Source organism: Schistocerca cancellata, chromosome 4 (assembly GCF_023864275.1).
Source record: "Schistocerca cancellata isolate TAMUIC-IGC-003103 chromosome 4, iqSchCanc2.1, whole genome shotgun sequence".
NCBI lineage: Eukaryota > Metazoa > Arthropoda > Insecta > Orthoptera > Acrididae > Schistocerca > Schistocerca cancellata.
This window is the reverse complement of record NC_064629.1, coordinates 638,125,126-638,148,733: the sequence shown is the minus strand read 5'-3', so window position 1 is coordinate 638,148,733 and position 23,608 is coordinate 638,125,126.

Below are 23,608 nucleotides of genomic sequence, written 5' to 3'. Positions count from 1 at the left end.
GCAGCATTCCTTCTCAGTTTATTGCATCACGCTCCCACACAGGCTCGGATGCGTAAAGGAAATGCCAGGCTTCCAGTGGTTGGTGGGGATACTGAGAAACTGCAGTTTGTCTGCTATAGTCTCGTGAAAATTATTTGATAGTTGACACTTCACGGGCTGGAGTTGGTTTCTTCCAATCAGAGCGCTCACCGTCAGACCCGAACCGTTCGCCTTTGCCAAACTTCCACAACAATTGGTCAGTTCACCTTGTCCGGCTTTATTTTTTGATGTACACAACTGGCCATTAAAATTGTTACACCACGAAGGTCACTTGCAACAGACGCGAAATTTAACCGACGGGAAGAAGATGCTGTGTTATGCAAATGATTAGCTTTTCAGAGCATTCACACAAGGTTGGCGCCGGTGGCGACACCTACAACGTGCTGACATGAGGAAAGTTTCCAACCGATTTCTCATACACAAACAGCAGTTGACCGGCGTTGCGTCGTGAAACGTTGTTGTGATGCCTCGTGTAAGGAGGAGAAATGCGTACCATCACGTTTCCGACTTTGATAAAGGTCGGATTGCAGCCTATCGCGATTGCGGTTTATCGTATCGCGACATTGCTGCTCACGTTGGTCGAGATCCAGTGACTGTTAGCAGAATATGGAATCGGTGGGTTCAGGAGGGTCATACGGAACGCCGTGCTGGATCCCAACGGGCTCGTATCACTAACAGTCGATATAACCGGCATCTTATCCGCATGACTGTAACGGATCGTGCAGCTACGTCTCGATCCCTGAGTCAACAGACGGGGACGTTTGCAAGACAACAACCGTCTGCACGAACAGTTCGACGACGTTTGCAGCAGCATGGACTATCAGCTCGGAGACCATGGCTGCGGTTACCCTTGACGCTGCATCACAGCCAGAAGCGCCTGCGATGGTGTACTCAATGACGAACCTGGGCGCGGGAATGGCAAAACGTCATTTCTTCGGATGAATTCAGGTTCTGTTTACAGCATCATGATGGTCGCATCAGTATTTGGCGACATCGTGGTGAACGAACATTGGAAGCGTGTATTCGTCATCGCCATACTGGCGTATCACCCGGCGTGATGGTATGGGTTGCCATTGCTTACACGTCTCGGTCACCTCTTGTTCGCATTGACGGCACTTTGAACAGTGGACGTTACATTTCAGATGTCTTACGACCCGTGGTTCTACCCTTCATTCGATCACTGCGAAACCCTACATTTCAGCAGGATAATGCACGACCGCATGTTGCAGGTCCTGACGGGCCTTTCTGGATACAGGAAATGTTCGACTGCTGCCCTGGCCAGCACATTCTCCAGATCTCTCACCAACTGAAAACCTCTGGTCAATGGTTCAAAAATGGCTCTGAGCACTATGCGACTTAACTTCTGAGGTCATAAGTCGCCTAGAACTTAGAACTAATTAAACCTAACTAACCTAAGGACATCACACACATCCATGCTCAAGGCAGGATTCGAACCTGCGACCGTAGCGGTCGATCGGTTCCACACTGTAGCACCTAGAACCGCACGGCCTCTCCGGCCGGCATGGGCAATGGTGACCGAGCAACTGGCTCATCACAATACGCCAGTCACTACTCTTGATGAACTGTGGTATCGTGTTGAAGCTGCATGGGCAACTGTACCTGTACACGCCATCCAAGCTCTGTTTGACTCAATGCCCAGGCGTATCAAGGCCGTTATTACGGCCAGAGGTGGGTGTTCTGGGTACTGATTTCTCAGGATCTATGCACCCAAATTGTGTGAAAATGTAATCACATGTCAGTTCTAGTATAATATATTTGTCCAATGAATACCCGTTTATCATCTGCATTTCTTTTTGGTGTAGCAATTTTAATGGGCAGTAGTGTGTATGTAGTCGAATTAAATCGGGTGATGCTGAGGGAATTAGGTTAGGAAATGAGACGCTTAAAGTAGTAAATGAGTTTTGCTATTTGGGGAGCAAAATAACTGATGATGGTCGAAGTAGAGGGGATATAAAATGTAGACTGGCAATGGGGAGTAAAGTGTTTCTGAAGAAGAGAAATTTGTTAACATCGAGTATAGATTTAAGTGTCAGGAAGTCGTTTCTGAAAGTATTTGTATGGAGCGTTGCCATGTATGGAAGTGAAACGTGGACGATAAATAGTACAGACAAGAAGAAAACAGAAGCTTTCGAAATTTGGTGCTACAGAAGAATGCTGAAGAATACATGGGTAGATCACGTAACTAATGAGGAGGTATTGTATATAATTGGGGAGAAGAGAATTTTGTGGCACAACTTGACTAGAAGAAGGGATCGGTTGGTAGGACATGTTCTGAGGCATCAAGGGATCACCAATTTAGTATTGGAGGGCAGCGTGAAGGGTAAAAATCGTAGAGGGAGACCAGGAGATGAATACACTAAACAGATTCCGAAGGATGTAGGTTGCAGTAGGTACTGGGAGATGAAGAACCTTGCACAGGATAGAGTAGCATGGAGAGCTGCATCAAACCAGTCTCTGGACTGAAGACCACAACAACAACAATTTGATCCCGAATCCTGGATGTGATCCTTTAATTTCATATTTCATCACACATGATATCACGGGTTCCCGTCTTCGATTTCCGCCCGGGTTGGAGATTTTCTCTGCCCGGGGACTGTGTGTTTGTGTTGTCCTCATCATTTAATCATCATCATCATCATCATTATTCGTGACAGTGGCTACATTGGAATGTGTGAAAAATTGGACTGTGTAAAAATTGGGACTTTGTACGGGCGCTGATGACCGCGCATTTGAGAGCCCCACAAACCAAACATCATCATCGCACACACACACACACACACACACACACACACAACACCATGCTAATAAGATACACGCGTTTCATACACAGCACTAACCAAATGCTACTGGATCCTTCCGCACTAGACGCTGTTCAGGACCACGTGTACAGTTATTATAAGCTCAGAGATCGTCTTTCATTAGAAGAGTTTCGCACGGCATTACGTGAAGAAAAATTTTTGAAGATTGCAATTCATTGTAGCTACTGGAATATCTGTGTATAAATGTAACAAAATGACGTATCGTCGTCTCTTAGCTTAGTGGTTAGCGCGTTGACCCGTCGTGTAGAAGGTCGTAGGTTGGAATCGCATGAAACGCGGCGATTTTTATTTTTAAATGTACTAAAAAAACTTTCATTATTATTTTTATTCAGCTAAGTGATCTAAATGTATTTTTTTCATTTCTAATAATTTTCCGCGTCATTTTCATTGTCGTATTTGCTTTTTTATTTGCCATTATTTGCTCATCGCTTGGTAAAGCTCGTGTCGCCAGTGTGAGAATAGTTCCAGGCAACCAGTGAATGATAGTGAGAAATTACCGTTTGTTTTTTAGCACTGAAACTGAAATTTTTCTCTCTTGAGTTTGCTCGTAGAGGTTAGCTTTAATCGCCGTGAACAAAGTCATCGTGATTTTAGATCTGCCGCAGTTTGTTGACCGCCGTTTCCTCGGATACATTGCGCATCACGAGCTTGAGGGTAGGTTAGGACACGAGTTTAAATTCAGGGCCACAAAAGGAGTTGTCTACCGCAGTTCAGTCATTGGTCACTTAAAACCAGCTGTCAACAGAGTATCTCGCATTTCCGTCATATCTTGCGGCGGCTGCTTGGTTGCTTCGACTTACACAACAAGCATTTGTGAAGTGAGCAGTCGTGTTGATGTGCCACCTATAACCGAGCGGTAGTCGACAGCCGAAGTGGCAACACTGTAGCAGCAAGTGACAGACGTCAACTATCAAGTAATGTTAATCGGACTATATTTCTATGTATATATACTCTGGACACCATCATATTGTTTATGGATGAAGGTACCTTGTTCTACAGCTAATCCTTCCCTTCCCTGTTCTATTCGTAAATGGAACGAGGGAAAACGACCATCTTTAGAGGTTATAATTAAAATTTAGCTACTCAAAGAGATCCAGTGTGGGCTGTAACTATCATATGGCAGCGATACATAGTCGATATTCTAATTCATTAATGCGGAACCGATTCACGCTGAAAAACATTAGTTCCAGTTTTGGCCGCCGGGTGCAAATCTGGCGCTGTGAACGCAGGAAAGACATATAGAAATGTTTCCATACGTACTGGATTAGGAAAGGGACGTGGGCAGAAAAGGTCAAAAAAGTGAGAAAAGCATAATGTTAATTTTATTATCAACTGCTAACTAAACAATTTGTTGAATATGAACACAACATATGCTGCATCCGTAAAACAACGTGACCAACAGTTGCTCGCAGCAGTTGCGGTGGAATCTGAGCAACGTGTTTCTGTATAATGGCCTCCAGATCAGATAGAAACCGAACGTGTCCCCGGTTAAGTTCTTTTAGGTATTCCCAGAGACAAAACTCACTTGGACTAAGATCATGTGATCTTGCAGGCCATTCATCTCGAAAAACTTTGGAGATAACACATTCGTGGAAGGTTCCATTAAGCAGATCTTTCACTGGCTGCACAATCTTGCGCTCTTCCAAAGCAGGAATCACATGCTGTACACGATGGTCTCGATAACGGGCAGACGTCACAGTAGACCTGAGAGGCCTTTAAAGAACAGATCGAGAGTAAACGTACTTCTTAATCCACACTACACAGTCATATACGGCAAGTACAATGGAGCTTCGTGCAGAACACGTGGTTTAACAGTATCCTAAATTCGGAAGTTCAGTGCATTCACTGCACCCTGTAGTGTAAAATGTGGCTTGTCAGTCCATAGACCACATGTCAACAACTTAGATCCGTGCCAGAAACCGAAGAGCAAATTCAGAATTTTGCTGCAAATCATGAAGTTTTAGTCACTGCACCGTCTTGGTCTTGTACGGGTAACAGTGTAAAACAGATCGCAAAACTTTCAGTACTGTTGGCCATAGGATGGAAAATTCTCGTGGCACTGCATAAGAACTGGCACTACCCGGGGTATGTGCTACGTGGTCAGTTACAGCAACAGCAACCTTATCAATAACTTCCACTGATACAGGACGCCTTCCTCTTCCAGGTCTCACATCAAGCTCACCCCAGTTTCCGAATTACATTATCATCTTCTTTAAACCATTTAATGACGCGGGCCTGTCCACAGACCTTTCTGTCGGCGATTCTCTCTCAATGCAGCACTTACCGACCGAGGTGGCGCAGTGGTTAGCACACTGGACTCGCGTTCGGGAGGACGACAGTTCAATCCCGCGTCCGGTCATCCTGATTTAGGTTTTCCGTGATTTCCCTAAATCGCTCCAGGCAAATTCCGGGATGGTTCCTTTGAAAGGCACGGCCGACTTCCTTCCTCGTCCGTACCTAATCCGACGAGACCGATGACCTCTCTGTTTGGTCTCCTCCCCCTAACAACCCAACTCAATGCAGCACTGTAACTGCCGACGTACATATAAAACAGTTTCACTAACAGCCCACGTTCTCTCTTCTCGATAGCCATAATCTTCACTCACGTTATGACTTGTCAAACGACAACGTGGGTGTTGTACCGTCACAGAAACAGTGTACAGAATCAGATTTTCATGTGATGGCGACACCTGGAACTAATTTTTTTCCAGCGTAAATCGGTTCCGCATTAACGCATTTACCTAGTATCGCTGCCATACGATGATCATAGTCCACACTATGCCCACGTGAGTAGATGTTGTTTAATTATAACCACCCGGTACATATTTTCCACAAAAAAAAAAAAATGTTCGTTGCAACTTGTGGTCGTAAATGTTTGGTTTCCAGGTTATGGCATTCAAACCAGTGATATTCGCCTGAACGTTTTTCTTTCCGCAAGTAGTCGCCTTTACAGGGCATGTTCAAAGTCTCCTCGTGCTGATTAAATACAGGCTGCACATCGACGTCTCATGGCCATAGGAACACATTCCCAAATTCCAGGAGTATTGCGTATTTCCTCACAACCTGCTACAGTTTGATTCCGAAGGGATTCCATCTTATTCACTGGAGATGGATACACCAATGACTTTAAGTGGGGCCGGCCGGAGTGGCCGAGCGGTTCTAGGCGCTACAGTCTGGAACCGCGCGACCGCTACGGTCGCAGATTCGAATCCTGCCTTGGGCATAGGTGTGTGTGGTGTCCTTAGGTTTAAGTAGTTCTAAGTTCTAGGGGACTGATGACCTCAGAAGTTAAGTCCCATAGTGCTCAGAGCCATTTGACCCATTTGAACTTTAAGTAGACCCACAAGTAAAAATCGATATGGTTCAAATCAAGTGAGCGTGATCCATCGATCGGGAAACCTCTGACCCAATTACCGGTGAGCTGTACGATTGAAGTGTGCAAGAGCGTCATTGTGCAGGAAATGATTTTGTTGACGATGGATCAGCAGAGCGTATTCAAAAACATGAGGTATGGTGTGTCCCAGTTCGTTCGTGTACGCCTGCCGCATAAGTCTGTTCACAATAACATGGGGTTCAGTTAACCGATCATTTGGCACACATGTTGAGGCAGAACTGCACTTGGTGTTCAAATGTAGCAATTGCATGTGCCCATATATGCTGACTGTGGAAGTTTGTAATGCCATCTCCTGTGAACTGTGCTCCATCTGTGAATAATAACAAGGTACGGAAGTTCGGATTTTTAGCACACTGCTGCAAGAACATAGCCAAACTCGGGCAGGGCAGTCTGCTGCTAACAGGGCCCGTACACGTTGCGAATGGTTTAGCTTTTGCTTTCGTGGCCGTCTCCAGACAGTCGTATGAGGAACATTAACTTGCGACGCTAACCTTCGTGTGCTGGTAGAGATAGTCATGTGCATAGAATGCAGAATATCCTCAGCTAAGTCTGGATTTCTACATCTTGATCGTCCACCTCACCAAATCAGGAGGTGCGAACTTCCCTTGAGCGCAGAGACGGCGATGGAGATGTTCAAATGTCTTCCGATATGGACATCTTCGCTGTCGGGGTACCTCTCCCGGACCGAACGACGATCTAACGAAGCATCACATTCCGCCTTAATGTACTTTTATCAATTTTAATAAACATTTTTGGAACAGTGATCAAAAATTTTTAAAAATTTTTTCTTTCAAAAATTCAGTCTTGATCACACCACGTATGCTTCAAGAACATAAGTGACCAGTAATTGTATCTTGTATCAGTCTCTGATTTGAGTATATGTCGAGCGCCAAACACAAAAAACAATATACTCTTAGCGTCAGAATTAACTGTTCTGTTAATATTTTCCGTCACATCAACTACCTACCGGAAGAAAAACGTTTTGGCGAATGTCACTGTTTTGAAGGCCATAACTTCGAAACCAAGTATTACCGGACACATGCGGTAATGAACTTTTTTTTTAGATTTTATACATATGGGGAATACGTACCCGAAATTACGTCCTCTATTTTTGAAACACCCTATATTCTTCGGTACGAGCCCTGATTTCTCTTGCCTTGCCTTTACGATCCTTGCGCAAAATGTACACTGATGAGCCAAAACATTATGGCCACCTGATTAATACCTTGTTTGTCAGTCTTTGGAACGAAATACATTACTGACCCTGCGTCTCAGGGACCCGACAGTTTGTTGGTAGGTTTGTGGAGGTATGTAGCATTAGATGTCTGCACACGGGTCATGTGATCGTGTAAATAACAGGCCGCCGATTTGGTAATCGATGATGGCGCCCGATAGCGATCCAAATGGGTTCCATAGGATTCACGTCAGGCGAATTTGGTCGCCGAGACATCAACATGAGTTCACTATAATGCCCCTCAAACCACTACAGCACGGTTCTGGTTCCGAGAGACGGACAATTATACTGCTGAAAGAAGACATCTCTGTCGGGGAAGACATCAAGCATGAAGGGATGAACGTGCTTCGCAGCTGTCAGCGTGTCTTCGATTACTACCACAGGTTCCATGCAAGCGCAGGAGAATGTTTCCCATAGCATAATAAAGTGCCCATCAGCCTGCGTCCTTGGTGCTCTGCACGTTTCGAGCCGCCGTGCACCTCGATGACGGCGTTTGTGGAGACGACGATCGATCTAGTGTAAGAAAAATTTGATTCGTCAGAAGAGCCGACACGTTTCCATAGAGCGACTGTAGAATGCCGATGGTTCTGTCCCACTGCAGTCGTAATGGACGATATCGTTGGGTCAACATGCGAGCATGTAGGGGTGATCTGCTGCGGAGCTCCATGTTCAACAATGTACGATGAACAGTGTTCTCCGAAACACTTGTCCGTGCACCAACATTGTGCTCTTTCGGCAGAGATGCCACTTATCACCATCTAGCCTACTTTACAGAGAGACAAGCCTCCAAACCCCACTTTCTGGCCGGCCGCGGTGGCCATGCGGTTCTAGCGCTCAGTCCGGAACCGCGCGACTGCTACGGTCGCAGGTTCGAATCCTGCCTCGGGCATGGATGTGTGTGATGTCCTTAGGTTAGTTAGGTTTAAGTAGTTCTAAGTTCTAGGGGACTGATGACCACAGATGTTAAGTCCCATAGTGCTCAGAGCCATTTGAACCATTTTGAACCCACTTTCTGAGAAGAGTCGTGGACGTTCAACCATTTAGCGCCTAGTGGTAGTTTCCCTGTCCCTCTACCTCTTTCCGTAGATGCTCACAACACTTGCACGCTAACATTCGACCAGCATCGCCCTTTTCGAGATACTCGTTCACAGGCTCTGCGTAATAATAATCTGCCCTTTGTTAAAGTAACGTATCTCAATGGATTTCCCCATTTGTAGCACATGTGCTCGCTAGGGTGAGCCCCCGCCCGAGCTCTGAGCACTTTCCCGCGAAAGGCAAAGGTCCCGACTTCGAGTCTCGGTCTCGCACACAGTTTTAATCTGCCGGGAAGTTTCATATCGGCGCAAACCCCGTTGCAGAGTGGAAATTTCGTACTAGAAGTGGCCATAATGTTCTGGCTCCTCGGTGTATGTTGGTGGCAGTAGGATCAATTTGCAGTCTGTCGCAAATGGCGGTTATGTAAACTTTCTCAATGGCGTCTCGCGAATAGAACGTCTTCTGCCCTCCAGGTATTCTTATTTGAGTTCATGGGGCACTGCACTAATACTATAGTGTTGATCTAACCTATCAGTAAAGAATGTAGCAGCACATGTCTGAATTGATTCGATGTCTTCCTTCCATACGGCCTGGTGGGGATGCCAAATATTCGAAAAGTAATCAAGAGTGGGTCCCATTCGTGGTCTTTAAGCGGCCTCGTTCATGGATGAACTATACTTTTCTAAAGTTCTCCCAATAAACCGACCATTCGCCTTCGCTTCAACCGACCCTACGCTATCATTCCATTTCATGCAACTTTGTAATGTTACACCTAGATACTTCATCGCCGTGACTGTGTCAAGCAGCACATCACTAACACTGTATTCGAACATTACAAAATTGTTTTGTCTGCTCATCTGCATTTACTTATATTTTTCCGCATTTAGAGCAAGCTGTAACTCATCACACCAACTGGAAATCCACCTACAGTCACCCAATAATGACATTTTCCCGTAGAGTGTCATCAGCAAACAGACGCAAATTATTGTTGATTCCATCCGTGAGATCGTTTATGTATATAGAGAAGAAGAGCCGTTCAAACAAACTTCGTTGGGGCATTACTGACAAACCCTTGTCTCCGTTGAAAATGAACACGCTAATGACATAACGTACAAAATACAGCGACAGAAATGAAAAATGCTGTACCATGTGCCATCATTCCGATATTTATCAAACTTTGTGTAGATTGTAATTCCGGACGAAAAAGCGCTTCATACATTCGCGACGGTACTGTAGCGGGTTTCAACAAGCCTAGATTTACTTTTGGAGGGCCCGCATCTCGTGGTCGTGCGGTAGCGTTCTCGCTTCCCACGCCCGGGTTCCCGGGTTCGATTCCCGGCGGGGTCAGGGATTTTCTCTGCCTCGTGATGGCTGGGTGTTGTGTGCTGTCCTTAGGTTAGTTAGGTTTATGTAGTTCTAAGTTCTAGGGGACTTATGACCACAGCAGTTGAGTCCCATAGTGCTCAGAGCCATTTGAACTTTTGGAGGAGGTCGAGTAGATATTATAGCAAATACAAAACATGAGATAAGTTTATTATAGTTTGAACAACATAAAACACGTAACTTGGAAACAATCCATATCCACAAGAATATCACTTACGTATTTATGAAGATAGTAACTGATCTCGAAAGAACAGATACCACTGATGACCGGGCAGCTTCTCCAGAATACATGATAATTAATTGAAACCCTCAGTTGCCGACAGGTGTAGTTGATGTACCTCGATGGGGACAGTTGTGCCTCGACCGGAACTCGAACCCGGGATATGCTGCTTACATGGCAGACGCTCTATCCATCTGAGCCACCGAGGACACAGATGAATAACGCGACTGCAGGGACTTATCTCTTGCACGCTTCCTGTGAGACCCACATTCCCAACTGTCCACAATCTACATACGTAATGTACCTAATAGACATTTGCCCATCCACTCATTACTCGCGCCCACTAAGGTGACGATTCCCGTAAGAGTTCGGGCAACCTGTGCGTATTCGCACAGACGAAGGTCATTGGCTGGGTAGCCTTTAACTGTATATGAAGATAGTAAATGATGTCGAAGAACAGATGGTAGAGCGTCTGCCATGCAAGCAGGAGATACCGGGTTCGACCCCTGGTCGGGGCACACATTTCAAACTGTCCCCATCGAGGTATATCAGCAACACCTGTCGGCAGCTGAGGGTTTCAATTAATTATCACCTACGTATTTGTTACTGTCGATGAATTATAACTTATCTTTTGATACTATGTAGAATGATAGTCTCATCTCAATGTTAACTTGACTAGAAACTTTAGTACAGTTCTGATTTATGACAGAACTCGCACTGCTGGATCTGAAGTAAGATCTGTGCACCGTCGTCGTGTAATGTTGTGTCACGCGACGACGGCGGGGTAAAAGGGGGCGAGGGATGAATGCCGATGTAGATGGGGAGACAGTGAGTGTAACGACGACCGACGGCAGCTCCCATTCCGCACTCTAGAATCCACCTTGCAAGTGACCGGAAACACCGCCTGAAAAACGAGCCACAGCGTGTACGCCCGCATCTATTGGCACAGACGCTGTGATCGGTTTGGCTACAAGCGCATCTCGAGGGGCGTCGTGATGGCTGTCCGGGGGACTGCACCTCCACGGACATAAATTCAGGGTGCTGGACTGTAAGCGGTGTCGGCGACTTCGATCTCCAATGGTATCACTCTGGACGGCGCCACAGCGATGGGCGGCGTGGCGGAGATGACTGCTGTTGCGGACTCCAAGGCACGCTGGGTCTGTGGACAAAACGTCTGCAGCAGAATCACTGCGGTGACGCCGATGGAGCCCAGAGGAACATTGAACGACGTAAGAGGAATGACCCAATACTTGTATGATCATACTGTACTCCCAACGCTGTTTCTTGCCAGAAATTTAAAAGAAAACTTCATGGCTCAGGTCAAACTTTGTCTGACCCGTGGAAGGAACTGTTCACATGGCCGCAGAAGATGCAACAGGATAAGATGTCGACGACCGTGTAATAATTCTTCTGGAGACTTTTGGTCATGTGGCAAGTAGCAATAGGAGGAAAGAAAAATCTTTAAGGCTTCCTTCCAGCTGTGGGAGGAATGGACTTTCTCTACGTGACTTTTGAACGTTCAAATGAACGGTTCAGTTCCACCGTTGGACTGGGGGTGAGAAGGAACAGCAGTTACATGACGCGGCTAATGTGAATTGTGGTCCCTTGTCCGAGACAAGGATCTCAGGAAGACCTCCACATGGAGACTAAAAAAGGAATTTTACTGTATGCCAACCACCATCGCGTGTTCCAGAATGGATTTGTAAAATCAAGGTGTATGCATTGCCACATTCTGGATATACGTGCCACTGAAAAAAGTGTTTTGGTGGCGCTGACTGATGCTATGCACAAACATGGCAATGAGAAGTCATTTGTTGAATTTGGGCGTCTGTGCCTTGCCAAGTACAATGAAGTTTGGTGAGATGCCTTGACTGAACTACGCCCCGTGACCTTGACAAAACTTTCTTCTGGAGGAGTGAGGAACCACAACCTGTGCATCATCATTCTCTGTACAACAACAGATACTGCCCGCGCAGACAGCTCGTGACGATGCGAAAAGTAGTGAGACGCCACAGGGTGGGGAATTTCTTTCAAACTATGTGGCCACACATGATGGACGTACTGCAAAACTACCCGAAAAGCTCGGTCAGAGGCAGTTTCTCCAGTAATATGCCGAAAATCGAGAGAAAAATTTTGAAGAATTTCAAAATCTGGTATATCGACTTGACAACATGATTCCTCAGATGAACTACACGCTGGGTCGGTACCAACTGGTAACAGAGACCCGAGGCAGCGAGTCAGCATTCAAATGCTCTGTGGTGGGTATGTAAAACAAGTCATGTTGATAATCAGACATCACCTTAGCTCAATGTTGCAGTTTTTGCACTGTCCGTGGTGGGACAGACTTGGAGTGATTGAACAAAGGATTAAGAGCTGATACTCTATAATCAAATAGATATTTCGACCGTACAAATATTGGTGGAACTTGGTAGCATCATGGACAATGGTGACTGCCTCTTTTCAAGTTGACTATAATTGCACAGCCCTTTGTTGAGAGTTTTTGAGGGAAAAGTAATGGGCCTATCAGAAGAACCAATTCTGTAGGAAAACACAGCTCTACTACCAAACGAACATGCATCCACATCTAAAACAAAAGGCTTAGCTAGATCAAAATGACTCAGACGACAACTTAACAATGCATTCTTTAACCGTTGATTACATCCTAACACTCTTGGAACCACACAAAAGGAACATTTTTCTGGCACAATTGGTTCAGCGGAGCAGTAATTTGTGCAATGTATCTAATAAACTTAATGTGATGCGTGACTGCCTGTAGTCCCTTGATGTTACGGAGTGCCGACAGATCTTTAATCACAGACAAGTTCAAAGAAGCAGAGTGAATAACCTGAGCGTTTATGACGTGTTCTAAATATTCAAGTTCGTCATGGAGGAAGGAGCACTGTTCTTTGTCACACTTTAAGCCAGCCGCAGCAAGAACTTTAAACAAACTTCCTCAATTTGCCAAATGGTCAGCAGGCATACGACCCACGACAATAATATAGCGCAAATAGTTTGTACGGGACTGATGGTGTAAATTGTTCCAGGAAATGTTGAAAAATTGCAGAAACTGAAGCACTTCTTTGAAACTCGAACAAACCCAGGTAAGTGTTGATCACAACATACAGCTTGGACTCTTCGTTCAGAGGTAACTATATGTATACCTCGCAGCCGACCGCTGTGGGCGAGCGGTTCTAGGCGCTTCAGTCGGAACTACGCGGCTGCTACGGTCGCAGGTTCGAATCCTGCTTCGGGCATGGATGTGTGTGCTGTCCTTAAGTTAGTTAGGTTTAAATAGTTCTAAGCCTATGGGACTGATGACCTCAGATGATAAGTCCCACAGTGCTTAGAGCCATTTTTTATACCTCACATAAATCAGTCTTGGAAGAGAATGTACCTTGTTCCAATCTGTTCACTAGTTCCTCTGGTCGTGGGAGAGGAAATGAATCGATAACAGTTTGTGGGTTTCCTGTTACTTTGAAATTAGAACACAGATGTGAACCCTGGTGGCTTTTTTTTAGCTTTCCATCGTTGCAGTTCCTGGGCAATCTACTCATGTATTGCAAGGGCGACAGGCCGAGCACGATAAAATCATAGTTGCGCATTGTCTGTAACAGTAACGTGCAGCGTCAAAATCTTTATCCCTTCCTAAGCCTGGTTCAAAAGCTTTCCTGTATTTACTGCGCAAGTCAGAAATATTAGTATGAGTCACTGAGACACTAATTTTTAGCACATTGTCTTGTATGCACTTGCTGAACAAATCAAACAAATCTACACCAAAAATGTTTGCACTGATTCTAGAACAGAGGACATGAAATAAAACAATTTGCAACGTCACGAAAAGTTGCTGACAAACTGCGCACGCCAAGTACTGGACTTTCGTGTCCGTTATATACGGACAAAACAGAAGTAAGCTTCCGCAGCCAGGGCCTACCGATTACTTCATAGGTGCCTTTATTGAGTAGTGAAATAGACGTATCTGAGTATCACCGAAATTTAATTGTCTTTTGAGCCACTCTTAATTGGACAAAAAGATTGTTCTCCTGTCTGTGGACTACAGCAGAAGGTTTCTGCGATACGAAAATGCGAGTCTTCGGTGGCACCGGCTGTAATAACTGTACTTACTCGACATTCATGTCCTAAATGATACGCTGAAGTCACGAACTAGACCGTGCCTGACCTGGCTGTCTTGTAAACAGTCTGTATATGACCTTGCTTACCACACAGGAAACACTTTGCATCACGACAAGGACAAGCTATTCTAACATGATTTGAAAAACACTGAGGACAAGAATTCCTAACCTTATTCTGATGTACGCCTCGTGTACCATGTGAGTGAAAAGTTTTACCTCTGCGTTTACTTTTAATCTGAGCCCTTCTTTTGTCCACTTTACTTCCACTAAACTTCAGACTGAATGTCTTGTGCATTATGAAGAAGAAATAAAGACGTATCCTAGAAATCAACTTCAATTGTGTCTAAGTATTTTGAGACACTACAATTGACAAAACTGTTTTCAGATGAGGATCTGTCAATTTTAGAATAGCAGCGCGAATGCATGCGACTGACACATTTTGCGTGATTGCATCACGTAGCATAACATCACTATAACTTAATCCACAAGAACATTTGAACCTCTGCAATGTCTTGGTAGCCCTCTAAGTTCAGCAATCCATTGTTTTAATGGTTGTTTAGGGTGTTTCTTAAGACGAACACAATTAAATCTCTCCTCAGCGACATGACTCTGCCAATCATAATGTTCGTCGAGTTTACGAATATCTCCCGGAGGAGGGTCAGGAAACAACTTGACTCATAGACTGTAAACACCGGTTCCGACCATCAAAAAAATGGCTCTGAGCACTATGGGACTTAACATCTATGGTCATCAGTCCCCTAGAACTTAGAACTACTTAAATCTAACCAACCTAAGGACATCACACACAGCCATGCCCGAGGCAGGATTCGAACCTGCGACCGTAGCAGTCGCGCGGTTCCGGACTGAAGCGCCTAGAACCGCTCGACCGCCGCGGCCGACTTCTGACCGTCGATAGAAGAAAAAAAAGCAATGCGCGCCATACATTTAATGTTGTATGCAGTGAAGTGTGTTTCCATTAGTGCAGGATATTCGGACCAGTTCTCTTCTTTACTATTAAACTGGCGGAACGTCGGAGCAGCAACCGGTTGTGGAGCTGGTTATTGCCACAGTAAGGTCTTCATCTGTTGGACACTGAGCAGCGGTCGGTTCATCTGCTGCCCTTGAAACTGAACAACTTTATTCAGAGACATTGTTTGTGGAGCCTCAGACATGGTGAAACACGCTACGGCACACACAAAAATATAGTAATATTGTGTTCGGCGCTGCAACCAGTGGAATTAAAAAGAATCACAGGGACGACGGCACTGCAGTGGCTTCTGGCAAGCCTAAATTTACTTCTGGAGGAGGTCGTGTGGATTCTACAACACACAAAAAATATTAGATCATTTCATTCAAGTTGAAACAATATGAAATGCTTAACTTGGAAACAATCCATGTCCAAAGGAATGTCACTGTCGCTGAATTATAGCTTATCAGTTGATACTATACAGAATGATAGTCTTATCTCAATGTACACTCGACTATAAACTCTGATGCACTTCTGACGTCTAATACAACCCGCGCTGTTGGATCTGAAGTAAGACGTTGCTGTCGTATTATGCGATGATAGCAGATTGGGCTGAGCGACACTGCGCTCTAACGGAAGGACTCATCCGGCAGCTGCTACGTATGAAACTTCTTGAGGACGTGTTTATGACGAAGTCTCTCATTCGTCGCCGCGTCAGGCAGAGATTCAAAAATGGATCTGAGCACTATGGGACTTAACATCTATGGTCATCAGTCCCCTAGAACTTAGAAATACTAAAACCTAACTAACCTAAGGACATCACACAACACCCAGTCATCACGAGGCAGAGAATCAGACAGCGATTTCCTTACTTGTGGTTCTATAGTGAGGTGTCAAAATTCCCATGGGACCTCGTTCTTTGGGTGCACCACATAGATAATCTTCACATAACGGGTATTAAATGCTTAAACTTTCAATACTATTGAGGAAGCTCCGGGTATGAATACGTTGTTAAAGAAAAAATCGTATGTATACTTAATCTTTTATTGTAATCTAACTATTTATACACCAGTCTATCGTTTACGCTTCTACATCTTAATTATTGTAAAAATAAATGCAGTTTCACTGTTAAGACAGAGGCAACAAGAGGAAGGGTACAAAAGGGTTAACTGTGTACTTTTAGCCGCACAGGCGGATAAGGAACGAAGTTCGCGCAAGGCGGGCAAGAGTTTACACCTGGAGTTTTTTAGCGATAGTCTCAGAGAACGCAACATACACCATGAAGATCGGTACAGTCCTCAGTCCACTATTCTTTATGTTAATCACACAGCAACCAGTCATAATTAAAATAGTATCTACATCTACATCCATACTCCGCAAGCCACCTGACGGTGTGTGGCGGAGGGTACCTTGAGTACCTCTATCGGTTTTCCGTTCTATTCCAGTCTCGTATTGTTCGCGGAAAGAAAGATTGTCGATATGCCTCTATGTGGGCTCTAATTTCTCTCATTTTATCCTCATGGTCTCTTCGCGAGATATACGTAGGAGGGAGCAATATACTGCTTGACTCCTCGGTGAAGGTATGTTCTCGAAACTACAACAAAAGCCCGTACCGTGTTACTGAGCGTCTCTCTTGCAGGGTCTTCCACTGGAGTTTAGCTCTCATCTCCGTAACGCTTTCGCGATTACTAAACGATCCTGTAACGAAGCCCGCTGCTCTCCGTTGGATCTTCTCTATCTCTTCTATCAACCCTATCTGGTACAGACCCCACACCGGTGAGCAGTATTCAAGCAGTGGGCGAACAAGTGTACTGTCACCTACTTCCTTTCTTTTCGGATTGCATTTCCTTAGGATTCTTCCAATGAATCTCAGTCTGGCATCTGCTTTACCGACGATCAACTTTATATGATCATTCCATTTTAAATCACTCCTAATGCGTACTCCCAGATAATTTATGGAATTAACTGCTTCCAGTTGCTGACCTGCTATATTGTAGCTAAGTGATAAAGGATCTTTCTTTCTATGTATACGCAGCACATTACATTTGTCTACATTGATATTCAGTTGCCATTCCCTGCACCATGTGTCAATTCGTTGCACATTCTCCTGCATTTCAGTACAATTTTCCATTGTTATACACTCCTGGAAATTGAAATAAGAACACCGTGAATTCATTGTCCCAGGAAGGGGAAACTTTATTGACACATTCCTGGGGTCAGATACATCACATGATCACACTGACAGAACCACAGGCACATAGACACAGGCAACAGAGCATGCACAATGTCGGCACTAGTACAGTGTATATCCACCTTTCGCAGCAATGCAGGCTGCTATTCTCCCATGGAGACGATCGTAGAGATGCTGGATGTAGTCCTGTGGAACGGCTTGCCATGCCATTTCCACCTGGCGCCTCAGTTGGACCAGCGTTCGTGCTGGACGTGCAGACCGCGTGAGACGACGCTTCATCCAGTCCCAAACATGCTCAATGGGGGACAGATCCGGAGATCTTGCTGGCCAGGGTAGTTGACTTACACCTTTTAGAGCACGTTGGGTGGCACGGGATACATGCGGACGTGCATTGTCCTGTTGGAACAGCAAGTTCCCTTGCCGGTCTAGGAATGGTAGAACGATGGGTTCGATGACGGTTTGGATGTACCGTACACTATTCAGTGTCCCCTCGACGATCACCAGTGGTGTACGGCCAGTGTAGGAGATCGCTCCCCACACCATGATGCCGGGTGTTGGCCCTGTGTGCCTCGGTCGTATGCAGTCCTGATTGTGGCGCTCACCTGCACGGCGCCAAACACGCATACGACCATCATTGGCACCAAGGCAGAAGCGACTCTCATCGCTGAAGACGACACGTCTCCATTCGTCCCTCCATTCACGCCTGTCGCGACACCACTGGAGGCGGGCTGCACGATGTTGGGGCGTGAGCGGAAGACGGCCTAACGGTGTGCGGGACCGTAGCCCAGCTTCATGGAGACGGTTGCGAATGGTCCTCGCCGATACCCCAGGAGCAACAGTGTCCCTAATTTGCTGGGAAGTGGCGGTGCGGTCCCCTACGGCACTGCGTAGGATCCTACGGTCTTGGCGTGCATCCGTGCGTCGCTGCGGTCCGGTCCCAGGTCGACGGGCACGTGCACCTTCCGCCAACCACTGGCAACATCGATGTACTGTGGAGACCTCACGCCCCACGTGTTGAGCAATTCGGCGGTACGTCCACCCGGCCTCCCGCATGCCCACTATACGCCCTCGCTCAAAGTCCGTCAACTGCACATACGGTTCACGTCCACGCTGTCGTGGCATGCTACCAGTGTTAAAGACTGCGATGGAGCTCCGTATGCCACGGCAAACTGGCTGACACTGACGGCGGCGGTGCACAAATGCTGCGCAGCTAGCGCCATTCGACGGCCAACACTGCGGTTCCTGGTGTGTCCGCTGTGCCGTGCGTGTGATCATTGCTTGTACAGCCCTCTCGCAGTGTCCGGAGCAAGTATGGTGGGTCTGACACACCGGTGTCAATGTGTTCTTTTTTCCATTTCCAGGAGTGTACTACAGCATCATCCGCAAAAAGCCTCAGTGAACTTCTGATGTTATCCACAAGGTCATTTATATATATTATGAATAACAACGGTCCTACGACACTCCCCTGCGGCACACCTGAAATCACTCTTACTTCGGAAGACTTCTCTCCATTGAGAATGACATGCTGTGTTCTGTTGTCTAGGAACTCTTCAATCCAATCACACAATTGGTCTGATAGTCCATATGCTCTTACTTTGTTCATTAAACGGCTGTGGGGAACTGTAACAAACGCCTTGTGGAAGTCAAGAAACACGGCATCTACTTGGGAACCCGTGTCTATGGCCCTCTGAGTCTCGTGGAAGAATAGCGCGAGCTGGGTTTCACACGATCGTCTTTTTCGAAACCCATGCTGATTCCTACAGAGTATATTTCTAGTCTCCAGGAAAGTCATTATACTCGAACATAATACGTGTTCCAAAATTCTACAACTGATGGACGTTAGAGATATAGGACTATAGTTCTGTACATCTGTTCGAGGTCCCTTCTTGAAAACGGGGATGACCTGTGCCCTTTTCCAATCCTTTGGAATGCTATGCTCTTCTAGAGACCTACGGTACACCGCTGCAAGAAGGGGGGCAAGTCCCTTCGCGTACTCTGTGTAAAATCGAACTGGTATCCCATCAGGTCCAGCGGCCTTTCCTGTTTTGAGCGATTTTAATTGTTTTTCTATCCCTCTGTCATCTATTTCGATATCTACCATTTTGTCATCTGTGCGACAATCTAGAGAAGGAACAGCTTTGGAAAAAGACATTTAGTATTTCGGCCTTTAGTCTGTCATCCTCTGATTCAGTACCATTTTGGTACTCCCTCAAATATAGGATTAAATGGTTCAGTTGAAGAAGCAACAGAACATATTAGAAATATCATTCTACAAAACTTCAAGCAAGCTGAAGTAGCACCGACATCCTTCCCTGAAATTAATACAGTTATAAAAATTCTAAAACAGAAACTTCATTGTGGGGTTGATAGAATTTTAAACAGAATTCTGAAAAAAATGTTCCAACTTAATAAGAAATGTCCTCAGCGATACATGCAATGCATCACTGGCACAATGAATTTTTCCAGACGGGTTAAAATATGTAACTATTAAATAATATCATAAGAAATATGACAAGACATACTTAAACAATTATCGTCCAATGTCCTTACTGACATCTTTTTTCCAAAATATTCGAAAAAGTAATGGATCAAGAGTTGTCGCACACTTAAGTGGAAACAATTTACTAAGCACATCAGAGTTTGGGTTCCAAAAAGGTTGGTCGACTGAGAATGCTATTTATACATTCACTAATCAGACAGTATAAGCCTTAAACAATAATATATGGTCAGTTCTATTTTTGTGATTTCTCCAAGGCTTTCGATTGTGTGGATCTTGATACTCAAATTTTATGGAAATGATAGCTTTACACACAGCTAGTCTGAATCATACTTGATAAACAGAATGCAAACGGTTGTGCCTAATAATTCAGGGATCAGTTTTTGGTCCACTCCTACAGCTTATATATGTGAATGACCTACCACTTAACATTAAACAAGCAAAATTGATACTTTTTGCAGACGATACTAATGTTACGATAAATCTTATTAGAGAGAAAGCAACAGAAGAATTAGTAAATGATATTTTCCGAAGCATTATTAAGTGGCTTTCTGAAATTGGACTCTCCTTAAATTAAAAAAAAAACACTACATTCAGTTCTGTACAACAAATAGAGTAATCACAACAATCGATGCAGCTCATGAGTGAGAGTCAGTAAGTAGGGTAGAATGCTTCAATTTTTTGGGTGTACATACTGATCGAAACTTGAGCTCGAAGAATCATATTACTGAGCTTTTCAAACAATTAAGTTCAGATGCCTTTCCTCTTCAAAAATGGCTCTGAACACTATGGGACTTAACTGCTGTGGTCATCAGTCCCCTAGAACTTAGAATTACTTAAGCCTAACTAACTTAAGGACATCACACACATCCATGCCCGATGCAGGATTCGAACCTGCGACCGTAGCGGTCGCACGGTTTCAGACTGCAGCGCCTAGAACCGCTCGGCCAGCCTGGTCGGCCTTTCCTCTTCGTATAATTGCTATCTTGGAAACAAACGTATCAACCTTCCGACGTATTTTGCATATTTCCAGTCAATAATGTAGTAAGGAATAGTCTTCTGTGGTAACTCACCACTTAGAAAGAAAGTATTGATTACACAAAGGTGAGCAGTAAATTTTGTGGCGTTCACCCACAGACGTCTTGTAGGTAGCTCTTGAAGAAGCTAAGCATTTTAACTGTGCCGTCACAATATATACATCGGCTAGCGAAAATCGTCACAAATAATCTATCACAATTTGAGAAGAACAGTGATGTACATACGGGTACCTACAACACTAGAGGGAAAAATGACCCTTATCACCCACAGTTAAAGTTATCAGTGGCTCAGGGAGGAATTCAGTATGCTGCAATAAAAGTTTTGATCATTTTCCTAGTAACATAAAACATCGGACAGTTAGTGAAGCAAGTTTTAAATCTAATTTAACATCATTTTTCCTGGACGACTCCTTCTATTCCATTGACGAGTTTCTATTTAAAAACAGGCAGCCATTTAAAAAAAATTGTTTCTAGTGTACTTACATGAGTGGGAATAAAATGATGTGTTCATTAATGTTAATAGTAATCATGTTTACGTATCCTGTAGACTGACTCGTTCCACATCATTTCGATAAAAGTATCGTTCATATGATCTATGGAACATTTAACTAACAACGTAGTACTACCACTGCTTATTTCTATCCTTCTGGATAAATATGTATCATGTGTTTTGTACAGTATTGTCAACTTTGCCACCTGTGTTTCTTTGATCTAAACCATTTTTTTCGCTCCTGCAATTTTTCATTTGTCGTGTCTTTTTCATTTAATTATATTACTATGTGTTTATTTAATGTGTAAGAGATATGAAAGAGTGGAGATGGAGTCTGAAAATCTAAATGAGCGTAGGTGGGGATGGGGGGCAGGAAGAGGGTGGGGAGGCATAGGTGAGTTCAAACTAGTGGGTTAGAGAGTGAGTTGGAGAAAAAGAGTGAAATGAAAAGGGAGGGGATGAGAGGAAGGTAGACAGACGGAGAGAGAAGGCTGCAAAAAGGTTAAGGATTTTTTATTTTCTTTCTATTTTTTTCAGTTAATGTATACAGTGTCTGGTTTGCTCATTGAGTAGCTGTTTATTTTGTGTTAATATTTTGTGTGTATGGAAGTTTTCTTGGAAAAGGTGGAGGCGTCTGTCTTTACTGATTTTTACGATGTTCGTATCTTTTTCTATAGTGTTTCATCTGTGGTATTTCTGTTTAAGGTGGACTGCAAATGTTGAATGGTTTGCACAGTAATTCCATGCTCCGATGCGCTTTTTGTACCTTGTGTTGAAGATCCTGCCAATCATTTCACTGCAAAATTTCTTCACAGTCCCTGTACTGGATCGGATAGACACCAGATTGCTGGTATCTGTTTGCTTATGATTGTGTTTTTGTATTGAGTTATTTGTTTTTTGGGTAACGTTATGACCTAGTTTTTTAAATATATGACCTATTTTTGAGTTATTCTGTTGTGGTGGGTTACTGTATGCCATTTTCGTGTGATTGTCCTGATTGTATGTGTTGATGTGATTTGGTTAGTTTGTTTCCTCATTTGTGTCTTTATTTTTCTGTTGAGTTGTAAAGCAACTACGAAAAACATGGCCACACAAATGAATTTCATTTCCTCAAGATACTTTCTATGAGTCTCAGTCTGGCATCAGATTTTCCTACTATTTATTTTGTGTCTTCATTCCACTTCAAGTCACTCAGGATTGTTATTCCTAGATATTTTACGGTAGTTACTATTTCCAGCGATTTGTGACCAATAGTGTGGTTGCACAGTAGCGAGTTTCTTCCCGTACTTGTGCGCAATATGTTACATTTGTTTAAGTTCAAGGTCAACTGACAGTCCCTACGCCAATCGTCGATCCTCTGCAGTTTACAACACCCTTCTGATTGCTACAAGGAAAGCAAGTTCTTTCGCATTATCTCTGTAGAATGTTAGAGGTACCTCATTTAGTACACATGATTTTCCTTTTCACCTTACAGACAATTCCGTCATCTGTAAACAACCTTATGGAACTTCCTACTTGATCCACTAAATCATTTACATACAGGGTTATTTAAAATTATCTAGACACTTTCAAGTGACTGTAAAAATGTAAGATAAGGTGTTGTTTGATTACGTCTATGGATACAGCAACTCGAGGAGTTTGTTTTGCTACAGTGATCTCCAGCAACGTGGCTGTCAAAAAAGTTCAAATGGCTCTGAGCACTATGGGACTTAACTTCTGAGGTCAGCATTCCCCTAGAACTTAGAACTACTTAAACCTAACTAACCTAAGGACATCACACACATCCATGCCCGAGGCAGGATTCGAACCTGCGACCGTAGCGGTCGCGCGGTTCCAGACTGTAGCACCTAGAACCGCTCGGCCACTCCGGCCGGCCGTGGCTGTCAGACCAGCGGAGAAGGCATTTTGCATGAAGGAATTGTGAAAGAGTGGGGCCCCAACTACAGTGAGTCGAAAACTCAGGACCACATTTAACAAGGTTCCACCTAAATGGTTCAAATGGCTCTGAGCACTATGGGACTTAACATCTATGGTCATCAGTCCCCAAGAACTTAGAACTACTTAAACCTAACTAACCTAAGGACATCACACACATCCATGGCCGAGGCAGGATTCGAACCTGCGACCATAGCGGTCACGCGGTTCCAGACT